Below are 16,042 nucleotides of genomic sequence, written 5' to 3'. Positions count from 1 at the left end.
TTGATTCTTTAATGTCCATCTGGGTGGATTTATAATCAACTTTTCACAAGATATTTCTCAGAAATGTACATTTTCTTGACATACATATTCATTTCTGAATTCTCAAAGTGAACTTCAGTGAATATTGAGTACTAACCCTAATATTTCTTCAGTAAGTGACCCAGTTTAACATCAATGAAAGTCTATTCATACGGGACGTGATTTGTATTTTGAAGTAAATTTTCATTCAAAATTGTTAAATTCCTATTTCTTCGTATCATAGGATGTATCATTTCATCCAATATTCACAAATTGACATGCATATGATTCACTTACATTCACTCCCTGTATCAGAACCCATCTATTTCTCCATGTTGCTTTACTTGCATTTTCATGAGATTTCTTTTATAAAACATTACTTTTGAATTCCATCATCATTTTCGAAGCAAAACTCACAGTTTGGTGTAATTAGTAACCCTAATATTACCACTAGACGTACACCTACTTGGATTGAATGTTTATCTGAATACCAGATTTCATGTATTTTTGAAAATATCAATTCAATCCATTATTTCAAATAGTAACCAGTTATATTTTTTATTCACCCTATGGTCTATTCATGCATCATCTCTATATACGTAAACCCAGGGTGCACCTATTTTTATCCCCAAACTCTAAATGACAGGGTTTGAAAACATGCTCCCAGAAATGGTGGAAGAAATACACATGTCACCTCCTCCCTGTATTCCTTTCATCACATCATCTCCTGGACACCAAATGCAAAACTCACACTCACCTTATGATTCTTCCAGAGCCTGATTTTAATGAGAGCATGGATTACTAAAATCATCTAAGTCCGCTTTGCCTATTGTTTTCAATATTCAATCCTATGGTGAGCGTACACTTGTTTCTTCCTAGGATAGTGTATTCAACCACCCCCCTGTTGAAAATATCCCTGATCTTATCACTGATTTTGTACTTTGCCCGATCTCCTAACATCCCATTTGATATCTATTTCCCCAAGTGCCTTGTTGTGACTGACTCTTCATGTGTGCTGACATTCCCATTTACACTCTAATAGAAATTCATTCGATTGCCAAAGGGCCTTTTGCCCAAATCCTAAACTCACTCTTCTTCCTTACCCTACACTGGAATCCTGTCTACTATCTCAATATCACTGGAAGTTCTCTTTCACATTCAGTGGTCCCAGGTCCAAGATCTTATGCCATTGTATATGGATTTAGAAGATTCACCTCTGCAGAACATAATTCAAAACTATGTATCCAAATCAAGGGCCCAACACCCTTGTGTGCTTCAGCTCTTACCTAGTTTTCACCTTCCATTCTTATAAATATCCCAGTTGCCCAATCCCCGTATTCATCCAGCAGAATGACTCCTAAGCCAAATCGAACCTGATATGACCCTGAAGCAGACTCTGTTCCCTCAATCTATTTTCACATAACAGCAGGTCCTGAGTTGATCTTGCCATACAGGTATGTAGGGAATCCTCCAGCTGCTGAGAAGCTCAAAGGTAGATGCAGAAATGATCCCTGGAGCCAATGTAGGCAGCTAGGTAGGACCTGTGAGGTCTAAAGTCATCTTCCATGGCCAACAACCCAGTGAGGATGAAGGGATGTGGCTGAATCAGCCTCTCTCTTCTCAATGCAGGGAAGATGGACACAATCAGGCCTGGGTGGGTTGCTGATCCCGGGCTCCTAGGGTATATAGACCTTTATGACTTGTGAAAATGTCACAGGAAGGTGGGGCAGCCTCCCTCTCATGGGACCCTTGGAAACAACTGTTAGGACAAAGTGGTTGCCAAGGCAGTGACCTCATTCACTTCCCTGAAGGAAGTGACCTCACCTCACTTCCTTGGTGATGGAACTCTCTGAACGTGGGATCCAGGAGGCGAGGCACCCAGAGGCAATTCCAGTCCCAGTGGGCTCCCTTGTTTTTTTCTGTACCAAGGCCAGAGTCATTCTTTCTTGGCACCTGGTGATGTGTGGGTAGCCAAATGCCTTGAATGGTCTGAACAGGGGCCTTTCCTGAGAAAGAAGTGTTGGCTCATTGCTGGCTCCTGACAACTACACAGAGATGGCCAAGGAGACCAGAGCTGAGACAGGACCGGCCACTGCTGGGGAACAAATTTTCACCCACCAGTCAGAGGTCAGAGTGGATAGATGCAGACCAAATACAGGGGTGGTTTGTGTGTCTCAGTGGGTGCGTGTTTCAATTTGGCATTTTGTCTCCTGTTCTGAGATCATGTAGGAAAAACGTGTTTGTTGTTGTTGTTGTTGTTGTTGTTGTTGTTTGTTGGTTTGAAATGGATGGTTAACTAGTGAGTCTTTCTATAGAGTCAGTGGATCCAACTGGGTTTGTGGTTAAAGAGAGTAGAGAGAAGAATGCAGCCGTGAATGTGTCCTGTCTAGTGGAAATCTTTGCAGGACTCCTCAAGGCCAATTGATGAATGGACTGCTGCTTGTCTTGCAGATGGGAAACACCTACCAAGATCCCAAGTTCCTGTATTCTTCCAGAATTTTGGCCACTCTCTGAAGGGGTTCATGTTTTTGTGAACAAGATGGGTACCACCTTCAAGCTCTGTGACAAGGCCATGGACTGGATTGCTGACGGGAATGCCAAGCATCTCAGAAAAGTAAAAATTAGCATGACTGGTAAGGATCTCTCTGGAGAATCCCTGCTTGCATAGATAGCCACCCAAGTTGCATGATTAGGAGCTGTCAGTGCCACAGTGTTCAATTAAAGAAAAGTTTTTCTCCAGGCTTCTTTCCTCCCTATTGTTCTGTTCCCCTGAATGTCAGGGAGGTGTTTGCCTTAGGGCACTCCTTTGGGAATCCTCCAGAAAACAGTTTCAAACGGAAAGGAAGAGGCCCAATCTGTGCCTTTTAGGTAAAGTGCTTTGTAAAGGCTGTGTCTGAATCAGACTCTTGGCCCTGTGTGTGGCTGTGAATTACATTCTCAGCACCCCAGGAAACTCAAGAAAAATCCCATGTGTCCATGCACATCTAAAAGGATGAAAAAGAAGTGTAATATTGGATGAAGTCTCTTGCCTTCCTCTGGTCAGGCTCCTGACACCGATGAAATAAGAACAGGGATCCTCTGGGTCAAATGAGTTGTTGCAAGCCATCCAGTAACTAGCACACAGGTGTTTGGGTGTTTTCATGAGTCCAGTACACATAAAGAATCTACCCCTGGCAGGCAGGAGGCCTCGAATTTGAGAAGCAGAGCAGTATTAACTACAGGCCCATTTTATCCATCCTGTTTCTCAGGAAGGGTGTCCAGGCCACCATGACATTTGGCACATGATGGGCATGAGACCTTACTTTGCACACCATCTTAGACTGCTCCCCCTATGGAAACCCCCAGCCAGAATGTTATGATGAGTATCTGTATGGAAGAAGAGGAGGGCCATGTGGGAGTGTTTTTGTTAGAATAGTGGTCTTTTGTGTGGTGGTTGGAAAAGATGAGTGGGTCCACCTCAGCTTGAACTCTGGTGTGATGCCATTAGAGACTCAGTTCTGGAACTGATCTCAGAGAACTCTTGCCATGAATCGAGTTGGGATTTTACAAGGCCAGGCATTAGAGGAGCCCTTGGAAACTGAGATCTAGGCCGAGGGTGGCTTCCTCCACAGCACTGGGAATCTCAGCCAGGATTTCACATGATTTTGCTGTTAAAGCCTTTTCAGCTATAGTTGAGAGCCAAAACTCACATGAACCTCATATTTTAGACCCCCAATGGGCCTGGATTCCTGTGACCTTTCGCCACTCCGTGAAAAGCCTTGCCTGCATGCGATCTCCAGAGCTTTTACTGAAAGGAGATTCCTCAGCCCTTAATGGCTCGTGAATGAATCAAAACCCACAGTGCCAACTTCTTCATTCTTGAGATATGGCTAGGCCAATAACATGAAGGTTTTGAGAATCCCATGACCAGAAATCCCCGGAGAACCTTTAGATCTCCTGTTGCTCATCATGACTGAACCCGCCATTGCCGTTTTTGACTGAGTGGAATTCATGACCATGGTGAAGAACAGAGATGTCAGTGAGTAGGAGCCAGCAGGGAACTGGGTCTGGAGCAATGGAGTGCAGGTGTGTGACCAACATCTGTGGTGAGCCCCTGTGGTTCTGTCATTGGTATCCAAATGACATGTGACTGACAAGGTGCAGCCAGCAGACCCTAAAATGTAAAGGCATGTTGTTGTGGGGAGAGGATCTGGTGCGATGCTCAGAATCAAGTTGCTACGCACAAGTGGGAAAGATATATGGGGTAGCAGCCCAGTTTGTGTTTTTTTCCGTCAGACCCTGACTCACCCCACGTGACAGAGCTCCCTCCAGCGCTGTGTCCCGGTTGGCCTTTATGTATTTCAAAAACAAACACCAAATTTCCAGGGAAGCTGCAAGAAATGCCATTAAAACTGGACTGTGAGCCAAAGGCTTCACAATCCCCCCAGGGAGACACTCATACCCCAATGGCCACAGTTACCTACAAAGAGAGGATTCAGCTCTGCTGCCTCCTGTTCATATTGGGAAATAGGAAACCATGTCCTCGTGTTCACATAGACTGAGACCAAGCTTTCCTGGTCTCACTGCAAAGGAAGCTAAATCACAAAGCTATATTTCTAGTGCACAAATGTCAGAGGCAGATAGTCAAGAAGTCATTAGGCCAGCAAAGTTCCATGTTTGTGGAATGTTTACCCTGTCCCCTACCATTGGGATCTCTTGTGCCACACCCAAGTTTGTGAGCTCCTCAGAATTTCCTATTCCAGATATGTATTCACAGATTTTGTTCCTCTTCTCCTCTCATTGTGTCTTATTTGGGGTGATAGTAATGTCAAGGCATTGTGGTGGATGACAGTGGAAGATTGTTATGTGGCACGTGTTCGCATATATCTTAGACTCGTTTTTCATTTTGCCCTTTGAAATATTGAATCTCTGTGTCAATTCTTATACTACCTTGATTCTTTAATGTCCATCTGGGTGGATTTATAATCAACTTTTCACAAGATATTTCTCAGAAATGTACATTTTCTTGACATACATATTCATTTCTGAATTCTCAAAGTGAACTTCAGTGAATATTGAGTACTAACCCTAATATTTCTTCAGTAAGTGACCCAGTTTAACATCAATGAAAGTCTATTCATACGGGACGTGATGTGTATTTTGAAGTAAATTTTCATTCAAAATTGTTAAATTCCTATTTCTTCGTATCATAGGATGTATCATTTCATCCAATATTCACAAATTGACATGCATATGATTCACTTACATTCACTCCCTGTATCAGAACCCATGTATTTCTCCATGTTGCTTTACTTGCTTTTTCATGAGATTTCTTTTATAAAACATTACTTTTGACTTCCATCATCATTTTCGAAGCAAAACTCACAGTTTGGTGTAATTAGTAACCCTAATATTACCACTAGACGTACACCTACTTGGATTGAATGTTTATCTGAATACCAGATTTCATGTATTTTTGAAAATATCAATTCAATCCATTATTTCAAATAGTAACCAGTTATATTTTTTATTCACCCTATGGTCTATTCATGCATCATCTCTATATACGTAAACCCAGGGTGCACCTATTTTTATCCCCAAAGTCTAAATGACAGGGTTTGAAAACATGCTCCCAGAAATGGTGGAAGAAATACACATGTCACCTCCTCCCTGTATTCCTTTCATCACATCATCTTCTGGACACCAAATGCAAAACTCACACTCACCTTATGATTCTTCCAAAGCCTGATTTGAATGAGAGCATGGATTACTAAAATCATCTAAGTCCGCTTTGCCTATTGTTTTCAATATTCAATCCTATGGTGAGCGTACACTTGTTTCTTCCTAGGATAGTGTATTCAACCACCCCCCTGTTGAAAATATCCCTGATCTTATCACTCATTTTGTACTTTGCCCGATCTCCTAACATCCCATTTGATATCTATTTCCCCAAGTGCCTTGTTGTGACTGACTCTTCATGTGTGCTGACATTCCCATTTACACTCTAATAGAAATTCATTCGATTGCAAAAAGGGCCTTTTGCCCAAATCCTAAACTCACTCTTCTTCCTTACCCTACACTGGAATCCTGTCTACAATCTCAATATCACTGGAAGTTCTCTTTCACATTCAGTGGTCCCAGGTCCAAGATCTTATGCCATTGTATATGGATTTAGAGGATTCACCTCTGCAGAACATAATTCAAAACTATGTATCCAAATCAAGGGCCCAACACCCTTGTGTGCTTCAGCTCTTACCTAGTTTTCACCTTCCATTCTTATGAATATCCCAGTTGCCCAATCCCCGTATTCATCCAGCAGAATGACTCCTAAGCCAAATCGAACCTGATATGACCCTGAAGCAGACTCTGTTCCCTCAATCTATTTTCACATAACAGCAGGTCCTGAGTTGATCTTGCCATACAGGTATGTAGGGAATCCTCCAGCTGCTGAGAAGCTCAAAGGTAGATGCAGAAATGATCCCTGGAGCCAATGTAGGCAGCTAGGTAGGACCTGTGAGGTCTAAAGTCATCTTCCATGGCCAACAACCCAGTGAGGATGAAGGGATGTGGCTGAATCAGCCTCTCTCTTCTCAATGCAGGGAAGATGGACACAATCAGGCCTGGGTGGGTTGCTGATCCCGGGCTCCTAGGGTATATAGACCTTTATGACTTGTGAAAATGTCACAGGAAGGTGGGGCAGCCTCCCTCTCATGGGACCCTTGGAAACAACTGTTAGGACAAAGTGGTTGCCAAGGCAGTGACCTCATTCACTTCCCTGAAGGAAGTGACCTCACCTCACTTCCTTGGTGATGGAACTCTCTGAACGTGGGATCCAGGAGGCGAGGCACCCAGAGGCAATTCCAGTCCCAGTGGGCTCCCTTGTTTTTTCTGGACCAAGGCCAGAGTCATTCTTTCTTGGCACCTGGTGATGTGTGGGTAGCCAAATGCCTTGAATGGTCTGAACAGGGGCCTTTCCTGAGAAAGAAGTGTTGGCTCATTGCTGGCTCCTGACAACTACACAGAGATGGCCAATGAGACCAGAGCTGAGACAGGACCGGCCACTGCTGGGGAACAAATTTTCACCCACCAGTCAGAGGTCAGAGTGGATAGATGCAGACCAAATACAGGGGTGGTTTGTGTGTCTTAGTGGGTGTGTGTTTCAATTTGGCATTTTGTCTCATGTTCTGAGATCATGTAGGAAAAACGTGTTTGTTGTTGTTGTTGTTGTTGTTTGTTGGTTTGAAATGGACTGTTAACTAGTGAGTCTTTCTATGTCAGTGGATCCCACTGGGTTTGTGGTTAAAGAGAGTAGAGAGAAGAAAGCAGCCGTGAATGTGTCCTGTCTAGTGGAAATCTTTGCAGGACTCCTCAAGGCCAATTGATGAATGGACTGCTGCTTGTCTTGCAGATGGGAAACACCTACCAAGATCCCAAGTTCCTGTATTCTTCCAGAATTTTGGCCACTCTCTGAAGGGGTTCATGTTTTTGTGAACAAGATGGGTACCACCTTCAAGCTCTGTGACAAGGCCATGGACTGGATTGCTGACGGGAATGCCAAGCATCTCAGAAAAGTAAAAATTAGCATGACTGGTAAGGATCTCTCTGGAGAATCCCTGCTTGCATAGATAGCCACCCAAGTTGCATGATTAGGAGCTGTCAGTGCCACAGTGTTCAATTAAAGAAAAGTTTTTCTCCAGGCTTCTTTCCTCCCTATTGTTCTGTTCCCCTGAATGTCAGGGAGGTGTTTGCCTTAGGGCACTCCTTTGGGAATCCTCCAGAAAACAGTTTCAAACGGAAAGGAAGAGGCCCAATCTGTGCCTTTTAGGTAAAGTGCTTTGTAAAGGCTGTGTCTGAATCAGACTCTTGGCCCTGTGTGTGGCTGTGAATTACATTCTCAGCACCCCAGGAAACTCAAGAAAAATCCCATGTGTCCATGCACATCTAAAAGGATGAAAAAGAAGTGTAATATTGGATGAAGTCTCTTGCCTTCCTCTGGTCAGGCTCCTGACACCGATGAAATAAGAACAGGGATCCTCTGGGTCAAATGAGTTGTTGCAAGCCATCCAGTAACTAGCACACAGGTGTTTGGGTGTTTTCATGAGTCCAGTACACATAAAGAATCTACCCCTGGCAGGCAGGAGGCCTCGAATTTGAGAAGCAGAGCAGTATTAACTACAGGCCCATTTTATCCATCCTGTTTCTCAGGAAGGGTGTCCAGGCCACCATGACATTTGGCACATGATGGGCATGAGACCTTACTTTGCACACCATCTTAGACTGCTCCCCCTATGGAAACCCCCAGCCAGAATGTTATGATGAGTATCTGTATGGAAGAAGAGGAGGGCCATGTGGGAGTGTTTTTGTTAGAATAGTGGTCTTTTGTGTGGTGGTTGGAAAAGATGAGTGGGTCCACCTCAGCTTGAACTCTGGTGTGATGCCATTAGAGACTCAGTTCTGGAACTGATCTCAGAGAACTCTTGCCATGAATCGAGTTGGGATTTTACAAGGCCAGGCATTAGAGGAGCCCTTGGAAACTGAGATCTAGGCCGAGGGTGGCTTCCTCCACAGCACTGGGAATCTCAGGAAGGATTTCACATGATTTTGCTGTTAAAGCCTTTTCAGCTATAGTTGAGAGCCAAAACTCACATGAACCTCATATTTTAGACCCCCAATGGGCCTGGATTCCTGTGACCTTTCGCCACTCCGTGAAAAGCCTTGCCTGCATGCGATCTCCAGAGCTTTTACTGAAAGGAGATTCCTCAGCCCTTAATGGCTCGTGAATGAATCAAAACCCACAGTGCCAACTTCTTCATTCTTGAGATATGGCTAGGCCAATAACATGAAGGTTTTGAGAATCCCATGACCAGAAATCCCCGGAGAACCTTTAGATCTCCTGTTGCTCATCGTGACTGAACCCGCCATTGCCGTTTTTGACTGAGTGGAATTCATGACCATGGTGAAGAACAGAGATGTCAGTGAGTAGGAGCCAGCAGGGAACTGGGTCTGGAGCAATGGAGTGCAGGTGTGTGACCAACATCTGTGGTGAGCCCCTGTGGTTCTGTCATTGGTATCCAAATGACATGTGACTGACAAGGTGCAGCCAGCAGACCCTAAAATGTAAAGGCATGTTGTTGTGGGGAGAGGATCTGGTGCGATGCTCAGAATCAAGTTGCTACGCACAAGTGGGAAAGATATATGGGGTAGCAGCCCAGTTTGTGTTTTTTTCCGTCAGACCCTGACTCACCCCACGTGACAGAGCTCCCTCCAGCGCTGTGTCCCGGTTGGCCTTTATGTATTTCAAAAACAAACACCAAATTTCCAGGGAAGCTGCAAGAAATGCCATTAAAACTGGACTGTGAGCCAAAGGCTTCACAATCCCCCCAGGGAGACACTCATACCCCAATGGCCACAGTTACCTACAAAGAGAGGATTCAGCTCTGCTGCCTCCTGTTCATATTGGGAAATAGGAAACCATGTCCTCGTGTTCACATAGACTGAGACCAAGCTTTCCTGGTCTCACTGCAAAGGAAGCTAAATCACAAAGCTATATTTCTAGTGCACAAATGTCAGAGGCAGATAGTCAAGAAGTCATTAGGCCAGCAAAGTTCCATGTTTGTGGAATGTTTACCCTGTCCCCTACCATTGGGATCTCTTGTGCCACACCCAAGTTTGTGAGCTCCTCAGAATTTCCTATTCCAGATATGTATTCACAGATTTTGTTCCTCTTCTCCTCTCATTGTGTCTTATTTGGGGTGATAGTAATGTCAAGGCATTGTGGTGGATGACAGTGGAAGATTGTTATGTGGCACGTGTTCGCATATATCTTAGACTCGTTTTTCATTTTGCCCTTTGAAATATTGAATCTCTGTGTCAATTCTTATACTACCTTGATTCTTTAATGTCCATCTGGGTGGATTTATAATCAACTTTTCACAAGATATTTCTCAGAAATGTACATTTTCTTGACATACATATTCATTTCTGAATTCTCAAAGTGAACTTCAGTGAATATTGAGTACTAACCCTAATATTTCTTCAGTAAGTGACCCAGTTTAACATCAATGAAAGTCTATTCATACAGGACGTGATGTGTATTTTGAAGTAAATTTTCATTCAAAATTGTTAAATTCCTATTTCTTCGTATCATAGGATGTATCATTTCATCCAATATTCACAAATTGACATGCATATGATTCACTTACATTCACTCCCTGTATCAGAACCCATGTATTTCTCCATGTTGCTTTACTTGCTTTTTCATGAGATTTCTTTTATAAAACATTACTTTTGAATTCCATCATCATTTTCGAAGCAAAACTCAGAGTTTGGTGTAATTAGTAACCCTAATATTACCACTAGACGTACACCTACTTGGATTGAATGTTTATCTGAATACCAGATTTCATGTATTTTTGAAAATATCAATTCAATCCATTATTTAAAATAGTAACCAGTTATATTTTTTATTCACCCTATGGTCTATTCATGCATCATCTCTATATACGTAAACCCAGGGTGCACCTATTTTTATCCCCAAAGTCTAAATGACAGGGTTTGAAAACATGCTCCCAGAAATGGTGGAAGAAATACACATGTCACCTCCTCCCTGTATTCCTTTCATCACATCATCTTCTGGACACCAAATGCAAAACTCACACTCACCTTATGATTCTTCCAAAGCCTGATTTGAATGAGAGCATGGATTACTAAAATCATCTAAGTCCGCTTTGCCTATTGTTTTCAATATTCAATCCTATGGTGAGCGTACACTTGTTTCTTCCTAGGATAGTGTATTCAACCACCCCCCTGTTGAAAATATCCCTGATCTTATCACTCATTTTGTACTTTGCCCGATCTCCTAACATCCCATTTGATATCTATTTCCCCAAGTGCCTTGTTGTGACTGACTCTTCATGTGTGCTGACATTCCCATTTACACTCTAATAGAAATTCATTCGATTGCAAAAAGGGCCTTTTGCCCAAATCCTAAACTCACTCTTCTTCCTTACCCTACACTGGAATCCTGTCTACTATCTCAATATCACTGGGAGTTCTCTTTCACATTCAGTGGTCCCAGGTCCAAGATCTTATGCCATTGTATATGGATTTAGAGGATTCACCTCTGCAGAACATAATTCAAAACTATGTATCCAAATCAAGGGCCCAACACCCTTGTGTGCTTCAGCTCTTACCTAGTTTTCACCTTCCATTCTTATAAATATCCCAGTTGCCCAATCCCCGTATTCATCCAGCAGAATGACTCCTAAGCCAAATCGAACCTGATATGACCCTGAAGCAGACTCTGTTCCCTCAATCTATTTTCACATAACAGCAGGTCCTGAGTTGATCTTGCCATACAGGTATGTAGGGAATCCTCCAGCTGCTGAGAAGCTCAAAGGTAGATGCAGAAATGATCCCTGGAGCCAATGTAGGCAGCTAGGTAGGACCTGTGAGGTCTAAAGTCATCTTCCATGGCCAACAACCCAGTGAGGATGAAGGGATGTGGCTGAATCAGCCTCTCTCTTCTCAATGCAGGGAAGATGGACACAATCAGGCCTGGGTGGGTTGCTGATCCCGGGCTCCTAGGGTATATAGACCTTTATGACTTGTGAAAATGTCACAGGAAGGTGGGGCAGCCTCCCTCTGATGGGACCCTTGGAAACAACTGTTAGGACAAAGTGGTTGCCAAGGCAGTGACCTCATTCACTTCCCTGAAGGAAGTGACCTCACCTCACTTCCTTGGTGATGGAACTCTCTGAACGTGGGATCCAGGAGGCGAGGCACCCAGAGGGAATTCCAGTCCCAGTGGGCTCCCTTGTTTTTTCTGGACCAAGGCCAGAGTCATTCTTTCTTGGCACCTGGTGATGTGTGGGTAGCCAAATGCCTTGAATGGTCTGAACAGGGGCCTTTCCTGAGAAAGAAGTGTTGGCTCATTGCTGGCTCCTGACAACTACACAGAGATGGCCAAGGAGACCAGAGCTGAGACAGGACCGGCCACTGCTGGGGAACAAATTTTCACCCACCAGTCAGAGGTCAGAGTGGATAGATGCAGACCAAATACAGGGGTGGTTTGTGTGTCTCAGTGGGTGTGTGTTTCAATTTGGCATTTTGTCTCCTGTTCTGAGATCATGTAGGAAAAACGTGTTTGTTGTTGTTGTTGTTGTTGTTGTTGTTTGTTGGTTTGAAATGGACTGTTAACTAATGAGTCTTTCTATAGAGTCAGTGGATCCCACTGGGTTTGTGGTTAAAGAGAGTAGAGAGAAGAAAGCAGCCGTGAATGTGTCCTGTCTAGTGGAAATCTTTGCAGGACTCCTCAAGGCCAATTGATGAATGGACTGCTGCTTGTCTTGCAGATGGGAAACACCTACCAAGATCCCAAGTTCCTGTATTCTTCCAGAATTTTGGCCACTCTCTGAAGGGGTTCGTGTTTTTGTGAACAAGATGGGTACCACCTTCAAGCTCTGTGACAAGGCCATGGACTGGATTGCTGACGGGAATGCCAAGCATCTCAGAAAAGTAAAAATTAGCATGACTGGTAAGGATCTCTCTGGAGAATCCCTGCTTGCATTGATAGCCACCCAAGTTGCATGATTAGGAGCTGTCAGTGCCACAGTGTTCAATTAAAGAAAAGTTTTTCTCCAGGCTTCTTTCCTCCCTATTGTTCTGTTCCCCTGAATGTCAGGGAGGTGTTTGCCTTAGGGCACTCCTTTGGGAATCCTCCAGAAAACAGTTTCAAATGGAAAGGAAGAGGCCCAATCTGTGCCTTTTAGGTAAAGTGCTTTGTAAAGGCTGTGTCTGAATCAGACTTTTGGCCCTGTGTGTGGCTGTGAATTACATTCTCAGCACCCCAGGAAACTCAAGAAAAATCCCATGTGTCCATGCACATCTAAAAGGATGAAAAAGAAGTGTAATATTGGACGAAGTCTCTTGCCTTCCTCTGGTCAGGCTCCTGACACCGATGAAGTAAGAACAGGGATCCTCTGGGTCAAATGAGTTGTTGCAAGCCATCCAGTACCTAGCACAGAGGTGTTTGGGTGTTTTCATGAGTCCAGTACACATAAAGAATCTACCCCTGGCAGGCAGGAGGCCTCGAATTTGAGAAGCAGAGCAGTATTAACTACAGGCCCATTTTATCTATCCTGTTTCTCAGGAAGGGTGTCCAGGCCACCATGACATTTGGCACATGATGGGCATGAGCCCTTACTTTGCACACCATCTTAGACTGCTCCCCCTATGGAAACCCCCAGCCAGAATGTTATGATGAGTATCTGTATGGAAGAAGAGGAGGGCCATGTGGGAGTGTTTTTGTTAGAATAGTGGTCTTTTGTGTGGTGGTTGGAAAAGATGAGTGGGTCCACCTCAGCTTGAACTCTGGTGTGATGCCATTAGAGACTCAGGAGATTCCTCAACCCTTAATGGCTCCTGAATGAATCAAAACCCACAGTGCCAACTTCTTCATTCTTGAAATATGGCTAGGCCAATAACATGAAGGTTTTGAGAATCCCATGACCAGAAATCCCTGGAGAACCTTTAGATCTCCTGTTGCTCATCATGACTGAACCCGCCATTGCCGTTTTTGACTGAGTGGAATTCATGACCATGGTGAAGAACAGAGATGTCAGTGAGTAGGAGCCAGCAGGGAACTGGGTCTGGAGCAATGGAGTGCAGGTGTGTGACCAACATCTGTGGTGAGGCCCTGTGGTTCTGTCATTGGTATCCAAATGACATGTGACTGACAAGGTGCAGGCAGCAGACCCTAAAATGTAAAGGCATGTTGTTGTGGGGAGAGGATCTGGTGCGATGCTCAGAATCAAGTTGCTACGCTCAAGTGGGAAAGATATATGGGGTAGCAGCCCAGTTTGTGTTTTTTCCGTCAGACCCTGACTCACCCCACGTGACAGAGCTCCCTCCAGCACTGTGTCCCGGTTGACCTTTATGTATTTCAAAAACAAACACCAAATTTCCAGGGAAGCTGCAAGAAATGCCATTAAAACTGGACTGTGAGCCAAAGGCTTCACAATCCCCCCAGGGAGACACTCATACCCCAACGGCCACAGTTACTACAAAGAGAGGATTCAGCTCTGCTGCCTCCTGTTCGTATTGGGAAAAAGGAAACCATGTCCTCCTGTTCACATAGACTGAGACCAAGCTTTCCTGGTCTCACTGCAAAGGAAGCTAAAGCACAAAGCTATATTTCTAGTGCACAAATGTCAGAGGCAGATAGTCAAGAAGTCATTAGGCCAGCAAAGTTCCATGTTTGTGGAATGTTTACCCTGTCCCCTACCATTGGGATCTCTTGTGCCACACCCAAGTTTGTGAGCTCCTCAGAATTTCCAATTCCAGATATGTATTCACAGATTTTGTTCCTCTTCTCCTCTCTTTGTGTCTTATTTGGGGTGATAGTAATGTCAAGGCATTGTGGTGGATGACAGTGGAAGATTGTTATGTGGCACGTGTTCGCATATATCTTAGACTCGTTTTTCATTTTGCCCTTTGAAATATTGAATCTCTGTGTCAATACTTATACTACCTTGATTCTTTAATGTCCATCTGGGTGGATTTATAATCAACTTGTCACAAGATATTTCTCAGAAATATACATTTTCTTGACATACATATTCATTTCTGAATTCTCAAAATGAACTTCAGTGAATATTGAGTACTAACCCTAATATTTCTTCAGTAAGTGACCCAGTTTAACATCAATGAAAGTCTATTCATACGGGACGTGATGTGTATTTTGAAGTAAATTTTCATTCAAAATTGTTAAATTCCTATTTCTTCGTATCATAGGATGTATCATTTCATCCAATATTCACAAATTGACATGCATATGATTCACTTACATTCACTCCCTGTATCAGAACCCATGTATTTCTCCATGTTGCTTTACTTGCTTTTTCATGAGATTTCTTTTATAAAACATTACTTTTGAATTCCATCATCATTTTCGAAGCAAAACTCACAGTTTGGTGTAGTTAGTAACCCTAATATTACCACTAGACGTACACCTACTTGGATTGAATGTTTATCTGAATACCAGATTTCATGTATTTTTTAAAATATCAATTCAATCCATTATTTAAAATAGTAACCATTTATATTTTTTATTCACCCTATGGTCTATTCATGCATCATCTCTATATTCGTAATCCCAGGGTGCACCTATTTTTATCCCCAAAGTCTAAATGACAGGGTTTGAAAACATGCTCCCAGAAATGGTGTAAGACAAATACACATATCACCTCCTCCCTGTATTCCTTTCATCACATCATCTTCTGGACACCAAGTGCAAAACTCACACTCACCTTATGATTCTTCCAAAGCTTGATTTTAATGAGAGCATGGATTACTAAAATCATCTAAGTCCGCTTTGCCTATTGTTTTCAATATTCAATCCTATGGTGAGCGTACACTTGTTTCTTCCTAGGATAGTGTATTCAACCACCCCCCTGTTGAAAATATCCCTGATCTTATCACTCCTTTTGTACTTTGCCCGATCTCCTAACATCCCATTTGATATCTATTTCCCCAAGTGCCTTGTTGTGACTCTTCATGTGTGCTGACATTCCCATTTACACTCTAATAGAAATTCATTCGATTGCTAAAAGGGCCTTTTGCCCAAATCCTAAACTCACTCTTCTTCCTTACCCTACACTGGAATCCTGTCTACTATCTCAATATCACTGGAAGTTCTCTTTCACATTCAGTGGTCCCAGGTACAAGATCTTATGCCATTGTATATGGATTTAGAGGATTCACCTCTGCAGAACATAATTCAAAACTATGTATCCAAATCAAGGCCCAACACCCTTGTGTGCTTCAGCTCTTACCTAGTTTTCACCTTCCATTCTTATAAATATCCCAGTTGCCCAATCCCCGTATTCATCCAGCAGAATGACTCCTAAGCCAAATCGAACCTGATATGACCCTGAAGCAGACTCTGTTCCCTCAATCTATTTTCACATAACAGCAGGTCCTGAGTTGATCTTGCCATACAGGTATGTAGGGAATCCTCCAGCTGCTGAGAAGCTCAAAGGTAGAT

The sequence above is a fragment of the Urocitellus parryii genome, unplaced genomic scaffold (assembly GCF_045843805.1).
Source record: "Urocitellus parryii isolate mUroPar1 unplaced genomic scaffold, mUroPar1.hap1 Scaffold_101, whole genome shotgun sequence".
NCBI classification, from domain to species: Eukaryota; Metazoa; Chordata; class Mammalia; order Rodentia; family Sciuridae; genus Urocitellus; species Urocitellus parryii.
This window is presented reverse-complemented; position numbering follows the sequence as displayed.